The following is a 25,539-nucleotide window of genomic DNA, read 5'->3' as shown; positions in this document are numbered from 1 at the left end:
TTTTGCAGAGAGGTTTGATGCGCTGGCCATGGCTCTGGCTCTCTGGAAGAGGAGAGGAGTGGAGGATGGGGGAGTGAGCCGAGCGGGCAGCCGGTTAAGCCGTGGCTTCCTGTGTGCTTTATTTAATGTGCAGATCAGCTCTAGGGCCCGTTTCCTGTGTGTGATGGGTGCCAGGCCCAGGGGTCAGACCCACAGACAGCCCCCAGCACTGGGGCCCAATGCCGAACAGACACAGCCAGCACCAGCCAAGTGTCAGTGCACATGCACACACACACACATGTCATGCAAAGACCAAGGCACACCCTTTATGGGTTTAAAAGTTTACAGCACCGGAGAGCGCAGAGTCAGGTGAGAGGGAAGTTATGATCTGCCTCTCTCTATTTCTCCCTCACCAGCACTCACTCCCCTGACCCCACTGCTAACACTGGACAGAGATCCAAGACTTATGCAGCCTTCAAACATCTGGCTGCAGGGCTCACCACCAGGTGTGTAGCCAGACATTCCATAAAGATGGTGAGCAAAATATATATGCTGACATTATACAAAACATTTTTTCAGTGATAGGGCAATTTTTAGCATTCAGAAGAGTTTGTTTTGGTGGGAGGTGAAAAGCTGAGCATTGCTTACAACAGTGACTGGTTCAGTGGTTCAGAGACTGTGTTAGAGCCTCCTGTGCAGGGTTCTGTCAACATGCCGTCTGGACAAACAGTATGTTTGACTGTATGCTTTGGTTGTGTGGCTGGGAGTGTTGGACTGTGCGTATCAGGGTCAGGCCTGGGGTTCTGGTGAAAGACCGTACTCAAGCAAACAGAGGATGTTTAAACACAAGGAGTAAGAGTCTCAGAAAAGAGAGGGGGTGGGAGAGAGAGAGAGAGAGAGAGAGAGAGGTGAGGTGGATGCAGGAGATGGTGAGCCTCAGACAAGCTCAGACACACTGACTGAAACTGTGACGCATAGAAGGCGTCTCAAGGATGTGTCAGCACGTGAGAGGCACACGGCATAAGAATGCACACACAGTCAGTACTCTGAAAATGATTTGTTAATTTGTGCTCTCTCTCACATTAAGACACAAATTATTGTTGTCTATCAATAATGACAAGCCACCGGGGTCTGACAACTTGGATGGACAATGACTGGGGATAATAGTGGACGATATTGCCACTCCTATTTGCCATATCTTAAATTTAAGCCAACCAGAAGGTATGTGCCCTCAGGCCTGGAGGGAGGCAAAAGTTATTCCCCTACCTAAGAATAGCAAAGCCCCCTTAACAGGCTCAAATAGCCAACCAATCAGCCTGTTACCAACCCTTAGTAAACTTTTGGAAAAAATTGTGCTTGACCGGATACAATGTTCTTTTATAGTTAACAAATTGACAACAGACTTTCAGCATGCTTATAGGGAAGGACATTCAACAAGCACAGCACTTACACAAATGACTGATGATTGGCTGAGAGAAATTGATCATAAAAAACTGTGGGGACTGTTTTGTTAGACTTCAGTGCGGCATTTGACATTATCATAGTCTGCTGCTGGAAAAACGTATGTGTTATGGCTTTACACCCCCTGCTATATTGTGGATAAAGAGTTACCTGTCTAACAGAACACAGAGGGTGTTCTTTAACGGAAGCCTCTCCAACAAAATCCAGGTAGAATCAGGAATTCCCCAGGGCAGCTGTCTAGGCGCCTTACTATTTTCAATCTTTACTAACTGGCTTTGAGTAAAGCTAGTGCTGTCTATGTATGCGGATGACTCAACACTATACATGTCAGCTACCACAGCAACTGAAATGACTGTAACACTTAACAAAGAGCTGCAATTACAGTAGTTTCAGAATGGGTGGCAAGGAATAAGAAGGTCATATATATTTCAAAAACTAAAAGCATTGTATGTGGAACAAATCATTCACTAAACCCTAAACCTCAACTAAATCTTGTACTGAATAATGTGGAAATTGAGCAAGCTGAGGAGCCTAAACTGCTTGGAGAAACCCTGGATCGTAAAGCTGTCATGGTCAAAACGTATTGATACAACAGTAGCTAGGATGGGAAGTCTGTCTATAATGAAGCGCTGCTCTACCTTCTTAACAACACTATCAACAAGGCAGGTCCTACAGGCCCTTGTGGTCAGGTGCCACAAGATGGACTTAGGAAAATTGCAATTGGCTCAGAACAGGGCAGCACAGCTGGCCCTTGGATGTACACAGAGAGCCTGTATTAATAATATGCAAGTCAATCTCTCCTGGCTCAAAGTGGAGGAGAGATTGACTTCATCACTACCTACATTTGTGAGAGGTATTAACATGTTGAAGCTGTCTGTCTAAACTACTGGCACACAGCTCGGACACCCATGCATACCCTACAAGACATGCCACCAGAGGTCTCTTCACAGTCCCCAAGTCCAGAACAGACTATATGGGCGCACAGTACTACATCGAGCCATGACTACATGGAACGTTATTCCACATCAAGTTAAAAAAATACACCATACGGGAACAGCGGGGACTGTGAAGCAACACAAACATAGACACATGCATACAAACACATTATAACATATACACCATACACACACATACACATATATTTTGTGTTATAGATAAGTAGTAGTAGAGTAGAGGCCTGAGGGCACACACTTAATATGTTGTGAAATCTGTTATGAATTTGTTGTAATGTTTTTCAAATGTATAACTTCCCTAATGTTGCTGGACCCCAGGAAGAGTACCTGGGCAGCAGCTAATTGGGATCCATAATACATACAAAAATACACACATACAGTATATACAAATAGTGTACTGTATGCAAATACCCCATCAATGACAAGTAAAGTGCTGTTATAATTATTTCTCATTCCAGTTGAAAACTTGACAGACAATAAGACGCTACTGTGTGCACCCACACGAGGCTGGCAGCCAGAAGTAAGAGCCCAGGCTCAGTCTGTCAGTCAGACACAGACAGACAGACAGACAGACAGACAGACAGACAGACAGACAGACAGACAGACAGACAGACAGACAGACAGACAGACAGACAGACAGACAGACAGACAGACAGACAGACAGACAGACAGACAGACAGACAGACAGACAGACAGACAGACAGACAGACAGACAGACAGACAGACAGACAGACAGACAGACATGGCAAACAGAGGAGGAAAGAAGGGAGGTTTCCACAGAAACAGCAGCAGTCCTCTGTCATTAAATGCCAGTGGATTAGTATGTGAATAAACACACATTGAGGCAGGATTATACTGTTGTACTCAGCACTGGAAACCCAGAGGCGAGGGGAAAAGGTGTAATCTGGCTGAGGGCTAAGAGAATTCATCTCCTAGCTTTCCTCCTTCCAAAATATGTTGGAGAGAACTCCACAACTAAATCCTATAGTAAGGTCTCCAAAAATCTGTGTTTACAAATTCATACTTCGAAGGATTCATCCTCAAAGCAAAAGTAATGAATGCCATTTGTAATACAGTTTAAGATCGGTGCACAAACCCCTTCTCTTCTCAACAGACCATGGGGCATGATACTTTCAGTGGAGCCATTACAAACCAATCTCTATTATTGTTGTCGTGAGGAGCTGGAAATATACTGTACGGTCATACTGTATGTGCATTCACAAAGGACTGAAGTGTTGCAACTACCCCCACACTACCCCAGGGTTGCTTCACTGTGCCTGCCACACAGGTAACATGGCCCCTCTCCCTCTCTCCAAATCCCTATCACTCAGATAGCAGGTAAGCAGGTAGCCAGGGCTCCACAGTCCTCATGGTAGACCTGTTGTAGAAGAACCCCTGTACCCTCTGTAATAGGATCACTCACCCTGTCTCTCACTTTGTCATCTAACAATATCCTTTCCTCCCTCCATTTCTCAGCTTCACCAAAAGGAGACAGTGAGGGAACACTACATCAATAGCACTGCCATTGTGTGTGCGTGTGTTCAGAGTGACAAAGAGGTGAGGGGATTGCTGTGTGAAGTGGGCTGTTGAGAAAAGCTACGCCATCATGCTTTTTAAGAGGCATCCTCTAGCCTTATTCTAGTACAGTCTTGTATTGTATTGTTGTACTCTATTCACTGCAGAATCATTCTGTAAAAGGAGGAAAACCAAACACCTCTATCCTGGCCCGAGTGTATTAGTCCTATAGAAAGAAGGACATAATGCCCTCCTCCTCTGAATCCCCCATCTTCCTATAGGTGTTCAGTAATGGCTCAGCTCACAGCTTAGTGGATGCCCCATGTAGATTCACAGTATCCAGATGATGAATAGAAAAATAGGATAACAACCCTACGCAGGTGCATGGTACAAATAATACCAGAAGAAAAGACATTTGGATGCTCCCAACAATGAATGAAAAAGACACTAAAGCCCAGACTGAATGTCATAATGAACCGCGTGTGTAAACCAGTCACATGGTTTCCCCTAAACCAGGCCTTATCCTTTTATTGCTCCACATTCTGTGGCGTCACGGAGCCGACAGGTCCAGACATGGAGAGGACAACAATGACAAGACTGCAGAAGGGTGGAGCTGACATGAACTGCTCAATTGAATGATTTCAGATACCTGTGCTATTGGGCTCATACTGCAATGGCTTTCTCGTAAGAGGGTAGGATAACCCTCTCATCCTCATACTTAACTGTTTCAGTACACCAGGGACATGGTAGCCTATACTCGTGTTCAAAGCGAGGGCAGTGTACAGTACTATACAGAAGCTTTTACAGAACTTTGTACAGAACTGTCCACACAAACACACACACGCGTCTTATTATGAGAACTGGACGCATCTATCTGTGAGAGGAGTCTACAAAACGATTCTGTGATTTCATGTTTTGACAGGAAAAAGGGTACATTTGTATACTACTGTGTTTACACTGTAATGCAGGTTTGATTGCATTGAGCCCTGTTGTCATTTTGATAAGCCCAGGATCATCCTGAATGACAAGCAAGGCCAATGTTAAACAGGGCTGAGGTTAGACAACGAGAGAAAAACACATTGACCTTTCAGGAAGAAGACAGATCAGAGGGTTTAAAGAGGTAAAGGCTAAAGGACTTTGGCCTGACCAGATCTGTATATGAGGACAACAACCTGTCACCTGAAGAAAGTGAAGGTCTTGGAATTGAACTCTGACATTTACAACCCATGATGACCCCAGGCCTCACAAGCAAAATTTGACCAATTTGGTTTTGGTCAGCTTTACAGTAAAATACTGTAATGCGAGGCTCACAATTTTATAGAGACTTTCTGTTTGTATTTGTTATATCTCATTAGACCTATTTGGCATTTAACCCAAAAAACAAACCCTGGCTAAAACTAAAGCTAGATACAGCATGTGGACAATTGACCACCTCCATGCTACTGAGGTCTCTGAGAGGGTCTGACTACAGAAGAGGGAGGGACTACACTGTAAAAAAAATATATATTTATTGAGTCAACTTTTTTTAAAGTGTGTTACCCTGCTGCCCTAAAATTTTAAGTCATGTCCATTCCGGAGTTTGTGCTGGGTTAACTTCCTCTAAAGTTACGTCAACCTAGTAAAGTGGAACTAACACATTTGGATTCACTGTTAAAAATGTCCTGTAATTTTACAGTACACTACCGGCTTCAGTGAAAATAAACAAACTGCTGAATTTGTACAGCTATATACTCCCAACCTCTTGGTTTCCAGCTACCTGAATGTCCTTCTACTCCACGAGGTCTGTGGGTAAGACAGAGATTGGTCACAGATTTATTGGCAAGAATACATTTCTGGATTTCGCTAAAGGTTTCCCAGAATCAAGTCAATAAATACCAACTTAAATATAGGAGAGCTCAGAGACACTTGACGTAAAGTGTGCATATATGGTCTAGGGCAAGGCTCTCCAACCCAATTCCTGGATAGCTGCCGTCCTGTAGGTTTTAGCTCCAACTCTAGCACACCTGACCTAATAATTAGTTGGTTGATAAGATGAGTGAAAACCTACAGAGAAAACCTACAGAGGGTAGCGCTCCAGGAGCAGGGTTGGAGAGCTCTGCTCTGGGGATTTAAACTTTACATTTCTTGGTTGGGAGTGCGTTGATGTTTCTACAGTGCCACATTTATTACTGAAAACAAATATCCACACACTCAAAAATGAGGGTAAAGTGTTGTTCCCTGGTTCACAAAAAGGTTAAAGGTTCACATAAGGTACCTTTTAGGGTACATCTGCAGATGGTATAGTATAACGGTCAATTTTTCTACCAAATACTTTGAATATAAGGTACAATACCAGCTGCCATTATGTTTCTGTAAAATACACTGTAACCTCTTAACAGTGCAGCACTGTATTGCCACCAGCTCTTATAAAGAGCACAGAATTGGAAGAGCACAAAATAAGGACTCAACCTTCATTAAGATATCGATAAAACCACTTAAACTGGTACAATACTTCCACTAACAGTTGGCACATTTTTTTTTTTTTACCATGCCCCAAATATGCTAATAGCCCCCGCCCCAAAACGCTAATGTTGCCCCACCCACATTTTAAAACATAGTAAGGATTGTGCCTTATATTCAAAATATTTTGTAGAAATGGACCATTATACCAGATTATCTGCACATATAACTTAAAAGGTACCAAGCAGTACCCTGTGAGTTTATATGTTTACCTCTGAATGTACATTATCTTTAAAATCAAATCAATCAAATTGTATTTGTCACATACACATGGTTAGCAGATGTTAATGCGAGTGTAGCGAATTGCTTGTGCTTCTAGTTCCGACAATGCAGTAATAACCAACAAGTAATCTAGCTAACAATTCCAAAACTACTACCTTATAGACACAAGTGTAAAGGGATAAAGAATATGTACATAAAGATATATGAATGAGTGATGGTACAGAGCGGAGTAAAATAAAATAAAGGTATTGAGTACAGTATATACCAGTATGTAAACAAAGTGGCATAGTTAAAGTGGCTAGTGATACATGTGTTACATAAAGATGCAGTAGATGATATAGAGTACAGTATATACATATGAGATGAATAATGTAGGGTATGTAAACATTATATTAGGTAGCATTGTTTAAAGTGGCTAGTGATATATTTTACATCATTTCCCATCAATTCCCATTATTAAAGTGGCTGGAGTTGAGTCAGTATGTTGGCAGCAGCCACTCAATGTTAGTGGTGGCTGTTTAACAGTCTGATGGCCTTGAGATAGAAGCTCTTTTTCAGTCTCTCGGTCCCAGCTTTGATGCACCTGTACTGACCTCGCCTTCTGGATGATAGCGGGGTGAACAGGCAGTGGCTCGGGTGGTTGTTGTCCTTGATGATCTTTATGGCCTTCCTGTGACATCGGGTGGTGACCTTTTTGTACCCCAGGGAACAACTCCGTGCCCTAACTGTATCCTTCTTCTTTAGAGCGTGTGGATGTTCTTGGTAATAAATATGTATGGTGACACTGCAGAAACATTGATGCACTCATGACCAATTGGTTGCAAGTTTAAATCCCTAGAGCATTTATGCACACTTTGTGTCAAGTGTCCATGAGCACTGCTATTTTTTTTACGTGGGTGCAGTCAGATAATCAGACTTGACTGAGTAGGGCTGGCACAATTATCGTATGACCATGTAACCGATGGTTAAGGATGAAGAGCGTCATGAAAATAAAATAACCGTTATAACCGATTTTTAAAAAACAATACAAATAAATGAAATTGAACGAACAGCTGACTGAAGATGGCCGTGCATTTGTGCAGCTGAGTCGGTTTCTGCGGTAACATGGACTCTTAACAATGTGATGTAACTTTGTTACTTCTTGCTGAAACAAGAAACTAGCAAACGAGTCTTCAGTTGCCTAGGCAACTCCTTCCAAAATGCATAGAATTAATAGAACGGACTTGGAACCTCTAACACTGACAATTTGACTGGTAAACTCATTGGTACACTCGCAATAGCTGCCTGGTATTGCTATGCAATAACTTCTATGGTAATGTAGAATGTTAATTCAAATGATGTTAATTGATGTGGCTCATGCAATGGGGGAAAAATGTGTGGTTGCCATGGCGCCATGAGATCACCTAGTCAGAGAGCTCTGTAAATATTGTACATATTTTAATAGTTTTAGGTGTTTTTGACAGAATCTTTTTAGATCAACTTTTTATTGTGTTAGCTAGCTAATTAAGTTTTGATTTTATATATATATCCACGGCAGTGAGACTGTCAAGTCAGTTCTTTGACCAACTGAACTGATAAGCTAGTTGTTTTTATTTTGAACAACAATAGATGGCAGAAGATTGGAGACTGTTGAAGATGGCAGAGTAAACTCATGCTAAAATGTTTATTCTATTATACTGAGCCATTTACTTGATGTTCGAATTCTTATTTTTGATAATTTCTTATTGTTGTTGCATTGTCGAGGAGGAAACTACAAGTAAACATTTAGTTAGAAGGTGTATACCATGTGTATCCCATACATACCACTAAAAAAACTTGAAACCTGAACTTGAAACAAAAGCATGTAGATAGAAATATGTCTTTGAAAATGTCTTTGAGAGGGTGAATGGGCAAGACAAAATATTTATGTACCTTTGAACAGGGTATGGTAATAAGTGCCAGGCGCACCGGTTTATGTCAAGAACTGCAATGCTGCTGGGTTTTTCACACTCAGCATTTTCCCATGTGTATTAAGAATGGTCCACCACCCAAAGGACATCCAATCAGCTTCACACAACTGTGCACCTTTGGTGCATCTTAATATTAGGAAGTTGTTCTTAATGTTTTGTACATTCAGTGTATATCAAGTGCCGTGAAGGGCGCAGTCTTACAACGTTGCAGTCCTGAAATGAGAGCTTTGCCATCTATGCTAAATGCCTGGGCCTCTGATAGATACTGTATAACTGTCATCAACACATGCTTCAGTATTCTGCTTCTCCAGGAGCAGAGAGAGGCAATTGCCTTGTAACAGTGTGTGCCATAAGCGCATCTGAAGTATCCTATAAGAATAACTGTAATTGCAAAAACAGTAATACAGTACTTATTTATCGTAAACTATCATATTTTCATTATCATAAAATATTATTTGTAAACACAACACAAAAAATCAGTTGAAGCACATTGATTTGACTAAAACTATCAAGATCCCTCAACAAGTCATTCAATTAAAATGTGTTAGTTTTACTTACTTTACTAGGTTAAGTAACTTTAGATGACAACACAACACAGAATCCGGATTGGACTGGACTTTTTAAGGCATCAGGATAAGAAACTCTTTTGTTGACTCAACAAATCTTTTTTTTTTTACAATGAGCAATTAGCATTTTTTAAATGTTTTTTGGGGCTTTCATATATTAGCTGAAACAACTAGAAGGCAAGATTACTTTTTAGAGTGTATCTACAAGAAAATACAGTACATTCGGAAAGTATTCCGAAAAAAACAAAAACAAAATACCTTATATACATAAGTATTTAGACCCTTTGCTATGAGATTCGAAATTGAGCTCAGGTTCATCCTGTTTCCATTGATCATCATTGAGATGTTTCTACAACTTGATTGGAGTCCACCCGTGGTAAATTCAATTGATTGGACATGATTTGAAAAGGCACACAACTGTCTATAAAAGGTCCCATAGTTGACAGTGCACGTCAGACCAAAAACAAAGCCATGAGGTCAAAGGAATTTGTCCGTTGAGCGCCTAGACAGGATTGTGTTGAGGCACAGATCTGGGGAAGGGTACCAACACCTTCAGTCCCTGCAGCACTGAAGGTCCCCAAGAACACTGATGTTGCTCATGCAATGGGAAAATGGATGAAGTTTGGAACCACCAAGACCCTTCCAAGAGCTGGCCACCCAGGAAAACAGCCTGGATTTGAACCAGGTACTGTAGCAACACCTCTTGCACTGAGATGAAGTGCCTTAGACCACTGCACCACTCGGGAGCCCAAAAAAGAACATGACAGCCCACTTGGAGTTTGCCAAAAGGCACCTAAAGGACTCTCAGACTATGAGAAACAAGATTCTCTGGTCTGATGAAACCAAGATTGAACTTTTTGGCCTGAATGCCAAGTGTCACATCTGGAGTAAACCTGGCACCATCCCTACGGTGAAGCATGGTGGTGGCAGTATCATGCTGTGGGGATGTTTTTCAGCGGCAGGGACTGGGAGACTAGTCAGGATCGAGGGAAAGATGAATGGAGCAAAGTACAGAGAGAGCCTTGATGAAAACATGCTCCAGAGCACTCAGGACCTCAGACTGGGGTGAAGGTTCACCTTCCAACAGGACAACGACCCTAAGCACACAGCCAAGACAACGCAGGAGTGACTTGGGAGAAATGGGAGAAACTCCCCAAAAACATGTGTGCAAAGCTTGTAGAGTCATACCCAAGAAGATTCAAGGCTGTAATCACTGCCAATGGCGCTTCAACAAAGGGTCTGAATACTTATGTAAATGTGATATTTCCATTTTTTATTTTTAATACATTTGCTACAATTACTAAAAACCTTTTTTTCTTTGTCATTGTGGGGTATTGTGTGTAGATTGATGAGGGAAATAAACAATTTAATTAATTTTAGAATAAGTCTGTAAGGTTACAAAATGTGGACAAAGTCAAGGCGTCTGAATACTTTCTGAAGGCACTGAATCCACACCATCAGCTGCACTTGGACATTTTACCACAATCTTTCTTTACCAATGGTAAAGTTGGAAAGAAGGGACATGAGTGTACGTGACTGTACTGGTATAATTATCAAGTAGTACAGTATATGTTTAACTGTTGTCTGAACTCTGCAATGCAAGTCTATACTGCCACCTGGAGTCTATACTTCACATTTCAGGCAGCATGTCAGGGAATGTTGGTTATGAAACATTTTTTGGAATACAATCCCTACAGCGGAAGGAAATAAGACAGCAGAAAATGTGTAATTGATGTTATGGAGGGACATGGGTCCAGTGGATTCTATAGTAATAGTCCAGTTGCATCATGGGGCTAACTGCCCCTGGGAAATATGTTGTGATGACTAGACTCTGGGACTAGGGGAGGGAGGTGATGAGCCCTTGTGATACTTTTACCCATTAGGATGGTGTGTCTGCATGTCAGAGGGCCTGTATCTAATCTCCTGATGAGTCATTAGGCCAATGAAATCAACATCAAACCTGGGCCCCAGATGGATCATGTCAAGGAGAAAAGGTGTCAGGGGATGTCTCTGAGAGGGCTGTAGGGTGAGAAGGAACAGAGATGGAACTCTATAATGATGATATGAAGTGTTTTTCTAGGTTGAAGGGGACACATACTGTTGTGAGATTGGGGCCCAGTTTCTGTGGCTGATTTATTGTCGTCTGTCCCTGATGAAATGCTGTATTTGGCTCTGCCCCCTGCCAAATTAGAGAGGAAAATCAATATGGGCTTGGATCTCCCCCACATCTTGATATTTTCTATCACACCCAAAGTTGCAGATCCAATTTGGCACACTAATTTTGGGCAGACACAGGTGAGGATGAGATTGTAGCAAATTGGGCACAAAGGTACCTTAGCCAATATTTTGTTTTAATTAGGTATACAGTACCTCCACGATAAAGATGACTGGAAAATATTGGAGTGGAAGACCGCAGGATACACAAAAGGACATCACTGTTCTCCCATCTCCACAGAGGAACTCTGGAGCTCTGTCAGTGTGACCATCCGGATCTTGGTCGCCTCCCTGACTAAGGCCCTTCTCTCCCGATTGCTCAGTTTGGCCGGGTGGCCAGCTCTAGGAAGAGTCTTGTTGGTTCCAAACTTCTTCCATTTAAGAATAATGGAGGCCACTGTGTTCTTGGGGACCTTCAACTCTGCATAAATGTTTTGGTACCCTTCTCCAGATCTGTGCCTCGACATAACACTGTCTCGGCACTCTACAGACAATTCTTTCGACCTCAAGGCTTGGTTTTTGCTCTAACATGAACTGGCAACTGTGGGACCTTATATAGACAGGTGTGCCTTTCTACATCCTGTCCAATTAATTGAATTTATCACAGGTGGATTCCAATCAAATTGTAGAAACATCTTAAGGATGATCAATGGAAACAGGATGCAACTGAGCTCAAATTCGATTCTCATAGCAAAGGGTCCGAATAAATATGTAAATAGGTTTTTTAATTATTATTTGTAATACATTTGCAAAGATTTATGAAACCTGTTTTCACGTCATTATGGGATATTGTCTGTAGATTGATGAGTAAATGTTTTTTTAAATTAATTTTAGAATAAGGCTGTAACGTAACACATGTGGAAAAAGGGAAGGGGTCTGAATACTTTCCGAATGCACTGTACAGTATGTGCTGGTTCTACCCTCAGATGTTGTCAATGTATCCTCTTATTGACTTATTGACTTATTGATACACCCTATCATTGGCTCCTGATGTTTAGCTCAGTATTGAAGATAACAGAAAGTCAAATAAGTCCACAGGAACATTTCAAATATGTTTTTTGATACATTTTTGGGGATCAATGTGAAATATTTAAAATTGGCCAAACATTACCATTTAAAAAAAGAAGAAGAATTGAATACATTTTATATACTATGTGTCACGGCTGATGAAAGGAGCGGACCAAGGTGCAGCGTGGTGGCGCGTACATGTTCTTTAATTAAGAAAAAGACGCCGAACAAAACAACACCGTGAAGCTTAAGGCTTAAGGCTAAGTGCCATAAAGAAAGTCTACTTCCCACAAACACAGGTGGGAAAAAGGGTACCTAAGTATGCTTCCCAATCAGAGACAACGATAGACAGCTGTTGTTTGTGAAGCATCACAGCACAGTTGAAAAATATATGGCAAATAGAAATCCACAATGGATGATGTTGAGTGATAGATGGGAGAGATTGAATGGAGCTGAAGGGTTGGACTAATAGCAAGATAAAACATGTCAAACATACGGGGTCTGTAAAATGTATATCTGTTGTATAACAAATGTATAACTTTTGTGAAATAGCACAGTTACAAACAGAAATCAAACTGGATGGACATCAGAAATAGAGGAAGGACTAAGAACAAACAAGAGAGAACTATTGTAAAGTAGACTGTGTCTGTAAAATGTGTATAAGATGTATAAATTGAAGGTAAAAGCCGAAGTGTTTATTAGTTCACTCCAATTGGGGGATCGGTGGTAGGTTTTGCGGGGAATAATAATAAAGGTATATTCTTTTAAAAAGTATGTCTGTCTATATAGGTATGTGTACGTATATGTGTGTATATGTATGCATGCATGTATGGATATATATATTTACAACAACAAAAATATATGGGGGATTGGAAATGATGCAGACAATTACATTGATGGAACCAATATTCTTTCCGCAATATTTAGCTGATCCACCCCTTTAAAAAATAAAAAATAAAAAGTTTCAGACCCCTTTTCCACATTATGTTACGTTACATTATCCTAAAATGTATTAAATAAACAAAATTCCTCATCAGTCCACACACAATACCCCATAATGACAAAGCAAAAACAGGCTTGTAGAATTTTTGCAAATTTATTAAACATAAAAATCAGAAATACCTTCTTTACACATGTATTCAGACCCTTTGCTATGAGACTCAAAATTGACTCAGGTGCATCCTGTTTCCATTGATCATTATTGAGATGTTTCTACAACTTAATTGGTTGACCTGTGGTAAATTCAATTGACTGGACATGATTTGGAAAGGCACACACTTGTCTATATAAGGTCCCACAGTTGACAGTGCATGTCAGAGCAAAAAAATAAGCGCTGAGGTGGAATGAATTGTTCGTAGGCTCTGAGACACGATTGTGTTGAGGCACAGATCTGGGGAAGGGTACCAAAAGGTCCCGAAGAACACAGTGGCCTCCATCATTCTTAAATGGAAGAAATTTAGAACCTCCAAGACTCTTCCTAGACGTGCCTGCCCGGCCAAACTGAGCAATCTGGGGGAGAAGGGCCTTGTTCAGGGAGGTGACCAAGAATCCAATAGTCACTCTGACAGAGTTCTAGAGTTACTCTGTGGAGATGGGAGAATCTTCCAGAAGGACAATCATCTCTGCAGCACTCCACCAATCAGGCCTTTATGGTAGAGTGGCCAGATGGAAGCCACTCCTCAGTAAAAGGCACATGACAGCCCACTTGGATTTTGCCAGACTATGAGAAACAAGATTCTCTGGTCTGATGAAACCAACATTGAACTCTTTGGCCAAATGCCAAGCGTCATGTCTGGAGGAAACCTGGCACCATCCCTACGGTGAAGCATTGTGGTGGCAGCATCATGCTGTGGTCATGTTTTTCAGCAGAAGGGACTGAGAGACTAGTCAGGATCGAGGGACAGATGAACGGAGCAAAGTATGAAAACCTGCTCCAGAACGCTCAGGACCTCAGACTGGGGCGAAGGTTCACCATCCACCAGGACAACGACCCTACGCACACAACCAACACAACGCAGGACTTGCTTTGGGACAAATCTCTGAATGTCCTTGAGTGGCCCAGTCAGAGTCCGAACTTGAACCCGATGAAACGTCTCTGAAGAGACCTGAAAATAGCTGTGTAGTGAAGCTCCCCATCCAACCTGACAGAGCTTGAGAGGATCTGCAGGGAAGAATGGGAGAAACTCCCCAAGTACAGGTATGCAAAGCTTGTAGCGTCATACCCAAGAAGACTCGAGGCTGTAATCACTGCCAAAGGTGCTTCAAGAAAGGGACGGAATAATTATGTAAATGTGATATTTTTGGGATATTTTCTTTATAATTTTGCTAACAATTTCTAAAAACAAGTTTTTTCTTTGTCATAATGGTATTGTGTGTAGATTAACGAGGAGAAAAAAAAACAATTTACTACATTTTAGAATAAGTCTGTAACGTAACAAAATGTGGAAAAAGTCAAGGGTTCTGAATACTTTTCCGAATGTACTGTATATAGCAAAACCTGCAAAACATAAAAAGTAAACCAGTGAAAAACAAATTACTCTCTTCTGTGTGAAATAAAAAAAACACACAACCCTCCCAAAGCTAAAAAATAAGTGGCAACCTTCCCCTATTTTGGACCACCCATCTCCCCCAGTAAATTGCGAACTGTCCCTAATTGGGACATTATGTTCATAGCCCAGCTATACATCAATTTCTTCAAAGAGACTCATGCTCTGTTTCCAACTACACAATCTCAGCTCAAATATATATTTACTGAGTAAATATAAAGCAGGAAAGCCAAGCTGATGAATCATCAAAAGAAAAAGCCTACCCATTGTCTGGATCAGAATCTGCAGACATATTACCAAACCCTGGTACCAGCTTCTTATTGATTTCAGATCAGCTGGTACTGCATACTCACTGCTTTTCCATACCAGCTCTAAGCAGATACAGTAGGCCTAGTCACTGTTTCCAAATCAGCAGATGCTTACTGTTTCCAGATAAACTGGTACCGGATTGGATAGTAACTGTTTCCAGATTAACGGTTTGGAAAGGATGTGGCTGGGCAGGACCAGTGCATCTGGTTAGGTAAACACAACCAGCAGGGGAAGCAAGCACATAATGAAGCTTTTTCACAAAGACCAGCATCAAATTTTCACATCATCCTTTTAGTCTGTGTAGAGAAAATTTAAAAAGGTTGTAGCCTACCATGTTGTGAGGTAAGCCGTTGTGGTGGATGTAACAACAGGAGACAAGGAATATCAGCTTTTCTCCCCAACGTGATGGCTTTTATTTGCAAGTGAAGAATAAATAGGTGTCAAACGTCTTTACAACATCTACAAAATAACAAATAGGAGCAAATTAATGACTCTACAGCTCAAGATCCAGGCTCAATCGTGTATGACGTGGGACAGCACCTTTGTGCCACATTTAAAACAACTAGGAACTCTGAAATCTCTGACCTCCGATTTCAGTGCATTCATGACTGGGAACTCCTGAAAAAAAGAGCTCCAACATGGAATTCCGTGTTGGTTGACAATTCAAAAGAACATACCAGTCTGAGCTCGTTTTTCCCCGAATAACAAGTTGTCTTCGAACGCACTGAATCCGGAAGTCTGAGAATTTCGAGTTCCCAGTTGTTAGTTGTTTTGAAAACGGCATCTGGCATGTTTCTAAATTGCCGACCTGAAGATCATCGACATCATGATTAAACCTAGTTTTTTTCATCTTCCCAGTTGTCTTGAATGCACCATCTGCCTAGCGTGGAGACACAAACAACATTTTTGGCCCACAAATGATTTGGCATGGCAAACCACAAACTCAAACACATTTCTGCTGTTTTCACAGATAAATAACAATCATTATAAGGTGGAGAACCATTAGGCCTACTGTGATTAATAAACATATTTTCAATCAAGACTTTTAATCAGTGGTATGTTTTCTTTTGTTAGAATTAAGGCACGATCAGCTCCATGACACGTGTTGTTCTAGGCCTTTCCAGGCCTATCCAGTGAGCACCAACCATCTAAAAGATGTCATTTTGCTCACTGTGTAATCTGGATCGTATATGTACAATATGTGGGGTAAAGGATAGAGTAATAGGCAGCAAGATAAAAGCATTGGTAATTGCTTCATTTATACAATCCATAATAGCACCTGAACACCACATCAACACCATCACCTTGTGCCCCTCCTGAAATGGGAGAGAGGAAGACTGCAAAGAGAGTACAGTGGCTTAGAGAAACGTAAGAGCTATACTTGTTGATTGCCAGTGTATGTGCTAATATGTGTAATGTTGACAAATCATCATACAGTATCTAATGTATTTGCTGCCTCCTACATATTTAGAGGAATTTATGCGAGAGTAGCCAGGTGGACATGTCACATACAGTTTGTGTTGGTGGTATCCCACTGGGAAAAACTGATTGAATCAACATTGTTTCCATGTCATTTCAACCCAAGAAATCTATGTGATCAAATCAAATGTTATTGGTGACATACACATTTTTTTAGCAGATGTTATTGCGGGGGTAACGAAATGCTTGTTGATGTTGAATCAACATGGAAAACTGATTGGATTTGCAAAAAGCAGTGGCCTCCCGAGTGACGCAATGGTCTAAGGCACTGCATTGCAGTGCTAGCTGTGCCACTAGAGATTCTGGGTTTGATTCCAGGCTCAGTTGCAGCAGGCCGTGACCGGGAGACCCATGGGGCGGTGCCCAATTGGCACTGTGTCGTCCGGGTTAGGGGAGGGTTTGGCTGGCAGGGATGTCCTTGTCCCATTGCGCACTAGTGACTCCTGTGGTGGGCCGGGAGCAGTGCATGCTGACACGGTTGCCAGGTGTACAGTGTTTTCTCCGACACATTGGTGCTGCTGGCTTCCGGGTTAAGTGGGCATTGTGTCAAGAAGCAGTGCGGCTTGTTTGGGTTGTGTTTTAGAGGACGCACGGCTCTCGACCTTTGCCTCTCCCGAGTCTGTACTGGAGTTGCAGTGATGAGACAAGACTGCTACCAATTGGATACCATGTAAAGGGGGAGAGAAAAAAACATAAGGGCATTTCCCACTCTAAATCTGAAATTGTGGTATTTGTTGTTGATTCCACATTGAATTCATGCTAGTTGACAGCTCCACCAAATCTAAATGAAAACTAGATGTTGAACTGACACCTGTGCCCAGTGGGATGGTGTTCCAGGTGTACTCTCCCATGTTGTAAAGAAGAGGGAGTCATCTAGGTACATGGCTCCATAGCATGTTGACTGTGCCATACCCACGCATTCCCTTTCATACTGTTGTACAACCCCTTTCTCCCACCTCTCGCTTTTCCCATCCCTCCATTCTCTCTCTCTCTCTCTCTCTCCTTGCCTTACCAGGCACTCAGAGCTGGAGGAAAGACTGGAGGGGTCAATGCATCATTAGTCACCTGGACAGGTAGTATTTGGAGAGAGAGCTGCAGGCGATGGTTTCAGGAACTCTTCTCTTGAGGTCGTCCAGAAAAACTTTGCTTCTTCCCCTTCTACCTACTCCCCTACTACCTCAGCAGAGACAAAGAATACTAGCCTTTTAAGATCATAATAGATCATAATGTCATCATAAAGATCATAATGTCAGAGATTCCCTCAGGCAGACAGTCAAGATCAGGACTAAACTGATTATGGGGATCAGGAGATATTTCTGAGCTGGGGAGTCATTTGAAACACTGTTTCAGTAGGATTTGCTCCCTGTCAACAGTATGCACTCATACACGTACACATTGACACACAACACACACGATCGCTCACACAATGGTTTGTTTATAGAGGGGAAAGGGAAAATGGTCTGTAATAAAGTTTCCAGAGTAAAAAGGACTACCTGTTTTGTTAACCTTTCCTCACTCTACCGCCATGCGTACTCTGACACCTTGATATCCACCTGAGACAGGTATGTAAGCGTAACCCATGTGTAAACAGTAAAAGAAAAAGAGGGAGAAGAGAGACATCTGTCAAAGAGAGGGGGGACAGGAAGAAGTGAAAGTACAAAGAGATCACAAATGAATGAGGCCAACCCTCTGTCGCACTGCTTTCCTCTCTCCACCTGGAGGAGCACAAAGGGATCCACCAGAATCTCAGTGTTCTACTTGGTTGTGATAGAAAGAGAGAGGTAAGTGATAAATGTAACAATTTCACCTGTTTATGTTTTTTGCAAGTACCTAACAATGCCTCCACAGTACACAGAATGAACAGAATGAATTGCAGTTATTAGACTACAGGTGACAAAACCACTAGAATGTTTTTTCTGAGAACATCAAACTCTTCTTCAAACTTCACATCACATCCTTTCTTCCTTTCTCATGCCTTTGATCAAGGACTATAGGCAATTGATGACTCTGTTCTGGACAGTGCTTCAGATCCTTGTCGGCATCCTCCTCCCTGTGAATCCTATTTTGTAAGATTTTTTGTAAGGAATTATTCCATCCTCGATGGACAATTAAGTTATATTCTATATATTCTATTCTCTCTAAGCACCCTCTCCCAGCAATACTCTCTCCCCTGCCCTACTCCCTCCCAAATGCCCTCGGATGGGGAACTGGTATCGGGCCCCTAAACCTCCTGGATCCATAAGGAACTACAGAGAAGGATGACATCATGCCTCCAGATTATGGCTTTTGCAAGGGATGATTTACAACGTGACACACCACACTCAGAACATCTGCATTGCAACTGGGAGCACCGTACTCTATCTATTCCCCCTATCCCCCATGGAGCAGTGACTCGGCTGCATGGCGTAAATGTATTCAAAATGGCTTCCCTTAGTCAAAGGTAACCAACCCTACTTTTCTGTCTGTTATTTGGTCAACAGCTGGCATGCAGTATCGAACACACACATATTACGTTCTGTCACGTTCACTACCTCTCCTGCGCTCGACGTGACCAGTCTACTAAACACCAGTCCTGGCAACCCATCTTTACACACACCTGGCAACCATCATTATGCACACCTGCATCTCATTATCATTAGTCACACCTGGACTTCAGTACTCCCTTGATTACCTACCCTTTATATAGCACTCTTTTGTTGTCAGTCATCAGGTACAGTAATATTGTATTCTGTTGCCTCTTTTTCGATTCCTTCTAAACATTCTTTATTTTGTATCCATCCTGCCTGATCTGTCCTCCTGTCTTCTTCATATATCCTGCCTGATCTGTCCTCCTGTCTTCTTCATACATCCTGCCGGATCTGTCCTCCTGTCTTCTTCATGCATCCTGCCTGATCTGTCCTCCTGTCTTCTTCATACATCCTGCCGGATCTGTCCTCCTGTCTTCTTCATACATCCTGCCTGATCTGTCCTCCTGTCTTCTTCATATATCCTGCCTGATCTGTCCTCCTGTCTTCTTCACACATCCTGCCTGATCTGTCCTCCTGTCTTCTTCACACATCCTGCCTGATCTGTCCTCCTGTCTTCTTCGTACATCCTGCCTGATCTGTCCTCCTGTCTTCTTCACACATCCTGCCTGATCTGTCCTCCTGTCTTCTTCACACATCCTGCCTGATCTGTCCTCCTGTCTTCTTCACACATCCTGCCTGATCTGTCCTCCTGTCTTCTTCACACATCCTGCCTGATCTGTCCTTCTGTCTTCTTCACACATCCTGCCTGATCTGTCCTCCTGTCTTCACACATCCTGCCTGATCTGTCCTCCTGTCTTCTTCACACATCCTGCCTGATCTGTCCTCCTGTCTTCTTCACACATCCTCGGTCAGAGGATGTTGGTAAATAGAGGAAAAACCCTGACAATAAGCCCCTTTCTATTGCTCTATTATTGTCCTAGAAGTACACAATGTACTGACACATCAAGTTGCCCATCACATAAGAACAATGAATTGACTAATTGGTCAGGAATGCTAAACCACAAAGCTGGGCCATATATTGTACACAGGTTCTATGACCCATTTTCACCATCTTCCCTAACATCCTCCTTACACTCTCGAATTGTTAACTTTTTGGTAGCACCAACTGGTAAGACACTTCTGGAGGGTGATCACGTGTGCTAGCAAAGCTGAGGTCCTGGGTTCAAGCCTCGGTGTAAGCCGAATCTGGAGGAAGTGGTACTCACTAAGCATGCAGCGTGACGTCCTTTACTTAAGGGATAATTGTTTTAAATGATTTTATTTAACCTTTATTTAACTAGGCAAGTCAGTTAAGAACAAATTCTTATTTACAATGACAGTCTACCAAAAGGCCTCCTGCGGGGACGGAGGCCTGGGATTAAAATAAATAAATAAATACAGGACAAAACACACATCACAACAAGAGAGACAACACAACACTACATACAAAGAGACCTAAGACAACAAAATAGCAAGGCAGTAACACATGACAACACAGCATGGTAGCAACACAACATAACAACAACATGGTACCAACACATAACATGGTACAAACATTATTAGGCATAGTCAACAGCACAAAGGTCAAGAAGGTAGAGAAAACAATACATCACACAAAGCAGCCACAACTGCCAGTAAGAGTGTCCATGATTAATTCTTTGAATGAAGAGATTGAGATAAAACTGTCCAGTTTGAGTGTTTGTTGCAGCTCGTTCCAGTCGCTAGCTGCAGCGAACTGAAAAGAGGAGCGACCAGGGATGTGTGTGCTTTGGGGACCTTTAACAGAATGTGATTTCTCAGATAGGAGGGAGTGAGGCATAAGAGGATTTTATAAATAAGCATCAACCAGTGGGTCTTGCGACGGGTATACAGAGATGACCAGTTTACAGAGGAGTATAAAGTGCAGTGATGTGTCCTATAATGAGCATTGGTGGCAAAACTGATGGCCGAATGGTAAAGAACGTCAAGCAGCTCGAGAGTACCCTTACCTGCCAATCTATAAATGATGTCTCCGTAATCTAGCATGGGTAGGATGGTCATCTGAATCAAGGTTAATTTGGCAGCTGGGGTGAAAGAGGAGCAATTAGGATAGAGGAAACCAAGTCTAGATTTAACGTTAGCCTGCAGCTGTGATATGTGCTGAGAGAAGGACAGTGCACCGTCTAGCCATACACCCAAGTACTTATATGAGGTGACTACCTCAAGCTCTAAACCCTCAGAGGTATAATAACATCTGTGGGCAGTGGGGCATTCTTCTTACCAAACCACATTATCTTTGTTTTGGAGGTGTTTAGAACAAGGTTACGGGTAAAGAAAGCTTGTTGGACACTAAGAAAGCTTTGTTGTAGAGCATTAGAACGCCTTAGAAGCCGGTGTTTGGAGAATATATTTGCACGAGTGTTGTTAGGCCCGAGAAGAAGTTGAGGGCTGGCAAACCATGTCAATATATCCTCCAAACACCGGCTTCGAGGGCATTATCACCTTTGTACAATGGATTACCAACAAACAACAGTAGCTGCATTTGCACTTGTTTAAGCTGTTTTCTAATGACATTTATGAGCTAATGAGGCGCGATTTCACCTTGCATACAACATGTGCTCTCTTGTCAGGACACTGTTGTTCAGGGGAGCTAGCCAACAACACAGCTAACACAATCACTTCAAACTGAAGCTGGAAACACTGCAAACTAGCTGCACGTTTAATTTGATCTTTATTCCATTTTTATAGTGTAGTTCAAGTTTATAAATTGCTTGGCTGGGCTGATGAGACAGTGGATTGCGCAGTCAGATGGAACAGAGTAAGTAGGCATTCTAACGTCATAGATTTAGCCAGTGATAACTTGTAGAATAGACACGGACTAGAATGTGGTTTTAACCAATCAGGATTTAGGATTAAAGCCACCCATTGTATAAATATGCATAAATAAGCATGACTTGGGTCAGTGACTGTATGACTGGTAGGGTTTAGGGAGGCAGAGGGCTAACCACAGTATACCCAGTCAATTCCCTTGTTCCTGTCTCCTCTTCCCACCACAACTTAAAGCAGAAGCATCAGTAGAACATGCAGAGAGTCCTGGACTGGAATGTGTTTTGGTTGTGGTTTTAGATTTGTTGACTGCTTCAAGAGAGTCAGAGCTTCACATCTGCCGAGCACAGTTTCCCCTTCTTTACTGACACACACACACGCATACACACCCACACACACCTATAGTATACCTTGTATAGATTTTAAACCAGGGTCAAAAATAGAAGGCACTGTAAATCTATACAGCATGTCAAGACAGTAATGGCATTTTTTACCCCCTCACTGATATGCTTAAACATGCACGTCTGTCAACTGAGAACTCACGCTACTTTGACCCATGTCAACCCCACCCAAAACATACTAAGCACTAGTAAGAATACACCTACCAAGTTCTTACTGCACAGTCATGAAAACAAAACAGATAGACAGGCAATGATCTACTGTTTTATAATCTTCTTCTTCCTCCTCCCATGCACCCGCCTCTATGAAATGTTTTCTTCCCTTCCAAACAAGCTACGGTGGGCTGTATTATTGGCCTGCTAATACACAGCAAATTGGCTGTGTTGATTTTTCAGTGTAACATTTCTAGTGTTGATTCAGATGTTAAATGAACTCTGTAAGTGTTAAATTAACCCCTGTGTTGGTGTTAATAACCAGTGTTAAACCAAAACCACACCCATCATTATCATATTTCCGAGCATACTCTATTGAAGGTAGATTTTTTGAATTATTTGTTTCAATATCTATGTTTCTGCATCGATTAATTCACCTTATGTTACTGAATTATAAATAACATACATTTTTCTAAACAAATCCAATCTGTTACTTTGACTTATGGCACCGCATTACTGAAATGGATGTTCCAGTTTAGATGGTTTAGGTAGTCTCATATCTCAGTCTTCCCAACCCAACAGTCATTCTGAATCCCTTTTCGACTCCGGTTTCTCTTCATTAAACACAACCCTGCATGGTGGATATTTTCTGGGGTTGTGTCCCTCTCTCTCTACCTTCTCTCACTAACCTTTTCTTTGAACAGACCAGATGGCAGCAACGGTACCAGTGGCTTGACCACTGCTGACGCTGTCTCTCTGTTCCATCGGACAAGGCCGAAACCTGACTCCACGGACCATCCAGAAACAGAAGCAGACCGGCTGCCTGAGGAAGAGACGACAGACTGCAGGCCTTGAGGCGAGTAAAGTGCTTGTGAGGCAAGCCTTATTTCCTCTACCCTTGGCCTGCAGCTCTCCTCCCCTGCCTTTCTTTTTTCCTATCTGCCCTCCAACGGCCACCACCGACCAGAACAGGACCAGCTGACCAGCAATCACCAGGCGCAGACCAACAGAAGTAGTGACCAGACCAGACACCGTGCGAACTAGATGCGTGGCGGAAGGACCAAAGACCATAACCAAAACCACCATCTCCCACCTGAGCAAGATGTCCATAATGAACCCAGGAGTGACGCACCGCTACAACGTGGTGTGGCTGACACTAGTCCCCTAAGAGGAGGCTGCCAGGGACGGAGCCGCCAATCGCCGGAGCGCAGAAGCTGCACCAGGAGCAGCAGCAGCAGCAGCAACAACCACCAGACCAGAAACCATGACCCGCCTGGAATTCAGCAGGGAAGTTCTCCAGAGAGGTATGGGTTTTGTGCCGTCTGATATGAATTGCCTGGTGAAACCCCCAGGGACACAGCAATCATTTGCAGCCAGTTTCAAGACCGCCAATACAAATTTAAAGAAGAAGTAATTCTGAATGCAGGTTGCAGGTGAATAAACATTTCAAATGTTGGATATCCCCACGCTGGCTGGAAATTCAATTACACTTTGCAAACCAGCATGTATAGTGGCGACTCATCATTCAGGGGGGTTGCCTATTTTGCATGTTATTTTTGCATTAATATGTGTCACATATTATGCTATATTGTATTTACCTCGCCACCATGGCCTTTTATTGCCTTTACCTCCCTTATCTCACCTCATTTGCTCACATTGTATATAGACTTATTTTTCTACTTTATTATTGACTGTGTTTGTTTTACTCCATGTGTAACTCTGTGTTGTTGTATGTGTCGAACTGCTTTGCTTTATCTTGGCCAGGTCGCAATTGTAAATGAGAACTTGTTCTCAACTTGCCTACCTGGTTAAATAAAGATGAAATAAAAAAATAAAATAAACATATCAGTTTACCAACAATGTAAAAAATAGATAAAAAATAATTGAGTTAATAAAGCCTCCATACAAATATACTCTCTTTTTTGCTTTCTTGAGTAAAGCAAATCCAAAATGCAGGTGTTTCAACCTAGATCAGTGCTTTCTGTGGTGGTGGGGCAGCCAGCGGAAAATACGGAGCGTAGGGGTTGGTAATGTTCTCTATTTGCGACATGATTGGCTGAGTGTTCTGTCACTCATGGGGACACTACGTCACTGCCAAATCTAAGAGTAGAGCTCGAAAATTCAAGCCCCTTGGGTGCTGCCATAGAGTTACATCAGAAGTGCCCATCCAAGAAGGCTCAAGGTCATTGACCACAGATATAATAACTTCAAATCACATTATATCTACAGTACCTTTGATTGGCTTTGATTGGACACATACTTTCAAAATCTTAGCTATCAGTCATCATGATGAATCAAGTCGACAATCTACTGGCGAATCGTTTTTAATCCTTGTCATATGAAGAGAAATAATGAAGAGAAATGTATCGGTGCTCATCGGCCATTGGACAGAAACATTACACATCAAGTTAGAAATCGCTAATTCAAACAATGAGTGATTTGGAAGGAATCAGTGGCTAACTGCAAGTATTGAAAAGCAATCACTAGCCTGCTACTCAGTGGAGTGTGTGTGTGTGTGTGTGCGTGTGTGCGTGTGTGTGTGTGTGTGTGTGTGGTCCCAATTCTGGGTTTAAGGGTCTATTTCCAAGCTTAAAATGATAAACATTCAACATTGGCCATGCTGTCAATCCATCAGGATTTCTGTCACACTCAAAACAACTTAACTCGGAACTGTGAAATCTGACTTTAGTGAGTTCAAGACAACTGGGAACTTGGGTGATTGTGGAGGCCAGGTCATCTGATGCAGCACTCCATCACTCCCTTTCTTGGTCAAATAGCCCTTACACAGCCTGGAGGTGTGTTGGGTCATTGTCCTGTTGAAAAACAAATGATAGTCCCACTAAGCCCAAACCAGATGGGATGGCGTATCGCTGCAGAATGCTGTGGTAGCCATGCTGGTTAAGTGTGCCTTGAATTCTAAATAAATCACTGACAGTGTCACCAGCAAAGCACCCCCACACCACCACCACCACCATC

Source organism: Oncorhynchus tshawytscha, linkage group LG02, assembly GCF_018296145.1.
Source record: "Oncorhynchus tshawytscha isolate Ot180627B linkage group LG02, Otsh_v2.0, whole genome shotgun sequence".
In the NCBI taxonomy this organism is placed as follows: Eukaryota; Metazoa; Chordata; class Actinopteri; order Salmoniformes; family Salmonidae; genus Oncorhynchus; species Oncorhynchus tshawytscha.
This window is presented reverse-complemented; position numbering follows the sequence as displayed.